Source organism: Temnothorax americanus, unplaced genomic scaffold (genome assembly GCF_048541705.1).
Source record: "Temnothorax americanus isolate GAGA-0224 unplaced genomic scaffold, ASM4854170v1 Scaffold548, whole genome shotgun sequence".
Lineage (NCBI taxonomy): Eukaryota > Metazoa > Arthropoda > Insecta > Hymenoptera > Formicidae > Temnothorax > Temnothorax americanus.
In genome coordinates this window covers 1-4,518 of record NW_027509703.1, presented here as the reverse complement: position 1 = coordinate 4,518, position 4,518 = coordinate 1, and the positions used below count along the sequence as shown (strand labels likewise).

Sequence of the window (4,518 nt, the reverse complement as noted above, 5' to 3'; positions counted from 1 at the left end):
CCAAAGGGTCAAACCTCGAAAATTTCATAAGTCCCAAAAAGTTTTTTTTTTTTCAAAAATCGGCAGTTTTCGCCGGAGTTCTGCAAAAGTTACAGCCCTCCAAATGGTCACACCTCGAAAATTTTATAAGTCCTAAAAAGTATTTTTTTTTTCCAAAATTGGCAGTTCTCGCCGGAGTTCTGCAAAAGTTACAGCCCTCCAAAGGGTCACACCTCGAAAATTTCATAAGTCCCAAAAAGTATTTTTTTTTTTCAAAAATCGGCAGTTCTCGCCGGAGTTCTGCAAAAGTTACAGCCCTCCAAAGGGTCACACCTCGAAAATTTCATAAGTCCCAAAAAGTATATTTTTTTTTAAAATCCGGAGGTCTCCCCGGAGTTCTGCAAAAGTTACAGCCCTCCAAAGGGTCACACCTCGAAAATTTCATAAGTCCCAAAAAGTATTTTTTTTTTCAAAAATCGGCAGTTTTCGCCGGAGTTCTGCAAAAGTTACAGCCCTCCAAAGGGTCACACCTCGAAAATTTCATAAGTCCCAAAAAGTATTTTTTTTTTAAAAATCGGCAGTTCTCGCCGGAGTTCTGCAAAAGTTACAGCCCTCCAAAGGGTCACACCTCGAAAATTTCATAAGTCCCAAAAAGTATTTTTTTTTCAAAAATCAGCAGTTCTCGCCGGAGTTCTGCAAAAGTTACAGCCCTCCAAAGGGTCACACCTCGAAAATTTCATAAGTCCCAAAAAATATTTTTTTTTTGGAAATCGGCAGTTCTCGCCGGAGTTCTGCAAAAGTTACAGCCCTCCAAAGGGTCACACCTCGAAAATTTCATAAGTCCCAAAAAGTATTTTTTTTTTTTAAATCGGCAGTTCTCGCCGGAGTTCTGCAAAAGTTACAGCCCTCCAAAGGGTCACACCTCGAAAATTTCATAAGTCCCAAAAAGTATTTTTTTTTAAATCGGCAGTTCTCGCCGGAGTTCTGCAAAAGTTACAGCCCTCCAAAGGGTCACACCTCGAAAATTTCATAAGTCCCAAAAAGTATTTTTTTTTTCAAAAATCGGCAGTTTTCGCCGGAGTTCTGCAAAAGTTACAGCCCTCCAAAGGGTCACACCTCGAAAATTTATAAGTCCCAAAAAGTTTTTTTTTTTTCAAAAATCGGCAGTTCTCGCCAGAGTTCTGCAAAAGTTACAGCCCTCCAAAGGGTCACACCTCGAAAATTTCATAAGTCCCAAAAAGTATTTTTTTTTTTGGAAATCGGCAGTTCTCGCCGGAGTTCTGCAAAAGTTACAGCCCTCCAAAGGGTCACACCTCGAAAATTTCATAAGTCCCAAAAAGTATTTTTTTTTTAAAAATCGGCAGTTCTCGCCGGAGTTCTGCAAAAGTTACAGCCCTCCAAAGGGTCACACCTCGAAAATTTTATAAGTCCCAAAAAGTATTTTTTTTTTTTTAATCGGCAGTTCTCGCCGGAGTTCAGCAAAAGTTACAGCCCTCCAAAGGGTCACACCTAGAAAATTTCATAAGTCCCAAAAAGTATTTTTTTAAATGATCGCCGGAGTCGCAAGTACACCCTCAAGGCCACTCAAATTCATAGTCCCAAAGTATTTTTTTTTAATGGCATTCTCGCCGGAGTTCTGCAAAGTTCAGCCCCAAGGTCCACTCGAATTTATAAGTCCAAAAAGTATTTTTTTAAATCGGCAGTTCTCGCCGGTTCTGCAAAAGTTACAGCCCTCCAAAGGGTCACACCTCGAAATTCATAAGTCCAAAAAGTATTTTTTTAAATCGGAGTCTCGCCGGAGTCTGCAAAGTTACAGCCCTCCAAAGGGTCACACCTCAAATTTATATCCCAAAAGTATTTTTTCAAATCGGCAGTCTCGCGGATTCTGCAAAAGTTACAGCCCTCAAAGGGTACACCTCGAAAATTTCTAGTCCCAAAAAGTATTTTTTTAAATCGGCAGTCTCGCCGGAGTTCTGCAAGTTACAGCCCTCAAAGGGTCACACCTCGAATTCAAATCCAAAATATTTTTTTTAAATCGGCATTCTCGCCGGAGTTCTGCAAAAGTTACAGCCTCCAAAGGTCACACCTCGAAATTTATAATCCCAAAAAGTATTTTTTTAATCGGCAGTTCTCGCCGGATTCTGCAAAAGTTACAGCCCCAAAGGTCACACCTCGAAAATTTATAAGTCCCAAAGTATTTTTTTAAATCGGCAGTTCTGCCGGATTCTGCAAAAGTTACAGCCTCAAAGGGTCACACCCAAAATTTCATAAGTCCCAAAGTATTTTTTTAATCGGCAGTTCTCGCCGGAGTTTGCAAAAGTTACAGCCCTCCAAGGGTACCTCAATTAGTCCAAAGTATTTTTTAAATGCATTCGCCGGAGTTTGCAAAAGTCAGCTCCAAAGGTCACCTCGAAAATTCATATCCCAAAAGATTTTTTTAAATCGGCATCTCGCCGGAGTTCGCAAGTTACAGCCTCAAGGGTCACACCTCAAAATTTCATAATCCCAAAGATTTTTTTTAAATCGGCAGTTCGCCGATTCTGCAAAGTTACAGCCCTCCAAAGGGTCCTCGAAATTCATAACCAAAAGATTTTTTATCGGCAGTCTCGCCGGTTGCAAGTCGCCTCAAAGTCACACTGAATTCATAGTCCAAAGTTTTTTTTAATGCAGTTCTGCCGGATTGCAAAAGTTACAGCCCTCCAAAATCGCAAAGTTAAGCCTTCCAAAGTACACCTCAACACATTATAATCCCAAATATTTTTTAAATCGCAGTTCTCGCGGAGTTTGCAAAGTTACAGCTCCAAGGTCACCTCGAAATTCATAAGTCCCAAAGTATTTTTTAAATCGGCATCTCGCCGGAGTCTGCAAAGTTACGCCCTCCAAAGGTCACCTCGAATTTCAATCCAAAAAGTTTTTTTTTAATCGGCAGTTCCGCCGGAGTTCTGCAAAAGTACAGCCCTCCAAGGTCACAAAATGTTTCAGAGTTCCAAAGTAAGCTTGTCAAATCGCTTCGACAAATTCTAGCCAAAAGTATTTTCAAAGGCACCCCGGATTCTGCAAAAGTACCTCAAAGGTTCTCGAAAATCAAATTCCCAAAGATTTTTAATCGCAGTCCCCGAAATTTCAAAGTCACCTAAAGTTTCTCAAAATCAAGTCCCAAGTTAATTTTCAAGTAAACGATTTAGCCGAGTTTGCAAACGTTCAGTCTCAAAGGGTCACACTCGAATTCATAATCCCAAATTTTTTTTCGCGTTCGCGTCTCAAAGACACTCAACACCAATTTTCAAATTTTTTATCGCAATCCTCAAGTACACAAGTTCAGCCTCCAAATTAATCATTTTTAAAGATTTGGTGCATTCCCTCCAAGCACCTCGAAAATTCATCCAAGTATTTTTTTAAATCGATTCCGCCGGAGTTCTGCAAGTTACAGCCGGTCAACCCAATTTTTAAAGATTTTTGAATGCAGTTCCCCGGGTTCTGAAAATTAGCCAAAGTCTACTCAATTCAAAGTCCAAGTATTTTTTTAAGGCACCCCGATCTGCAAAGTACTCAAGGGTCACCTCGAAAATTAAGTCCAAAGTATTTTTCAATCCATCGGATTCTGCAAATTAAGCCCTCCAAGTCACCTCAATTTCAAATCAAAATATTTTTTTAATGCAGTTGCGATTTGCAAGTTAGCCCAAGGTACACTCGAAATTTATATCCCAAATTTTTTTAAGATCGCGGATTCTCAAGTACGCTCAAGGTCCACTCCAAATTTTTTTTAATCGAGTTCGCGGGTTTGCAAGAGCCCAGGGTCACTAATTTCATCCCAAATTTTTAAGGTTGCCGATCAATACCTCCAAGCCACCAATTAATCAATTTTTTTAAATCGCTCCGATTGCAAATCTCAAGTCCTCGAATTATAAGCCAAAGTATTTTTTTTAAACGGTTTCGCCGGAGTTCTGCAAAAGTTACAGCCTCAAGGTCACACAATCAACCCAAATTTCATAATTCCAAAAAGTATTTTTTTTTGAAATCAGCATTTCGCGGAGTTCCAAAAGTTACAGCCCTCCAAAGGGTCACACCTCGAAAATTTCATAAGTCCCAAAATTTTTTTTTCAAAATCGGCAGTTCTCGCCGGAGTTCTCAAAGTTACAGCCCTCCAAAGGGTCCACCTCGAAAATTTCTATAAGTCCAAAAATTTTTTTCGGAAATCGCAGTTCGCCAGAATCTCAGCCAAAAGTTACACCTCCAAGTCACCCAAAAGTGTTTCCAAAAATTTCTAGCCAAAAATATTTTTATTCAAAGGCATCTCGCCGGATTGGCAAAAAGTTTTACAGCTCCAAAGGGTCACCCTAATTTTCAAAGTCCCAAATTTTTTGAAATCGGCAAAATTCATCGCCGAAGATTGAAAATTCAATCCCAAAGGGTTTCAAAATATGTCAGTCCCAAGAATTTTAAGTTACAGCCGCAAAGTTCCCTAAATTTCAAAAGTCCAAAAAGTCTTCCAAAGGTCAGTCCCAATTTCAAAGTTCCAAACTCAAGGTCAATCAAAAT

At 39.6% G+C, this 4,518-nt stretch overlaps 1 long non-coding RNA gene across 1 annotated transcript; it reads right to left on the bottom strand.

Annotated features, from left to right (window-relative positions):
• Window positions 1-158: 158 nt before the first annotated feature.
• Window positions 159-1,518, bottom strand: LOC143904607 (uncharacterized). Its single transcript, XR_013258979.1, has 2 exons — window positions 1,194-1,518; window positions 159-1,095 (listed from the first exon to the last, which is right to left on the bottom strand). It is a non-coding gene; the product is annotated as an uncharacterized LOC143904607 (long non-coding RNA).
• Window positions 1,519-4,518: the final 3,000 nt, after the last annotated feature.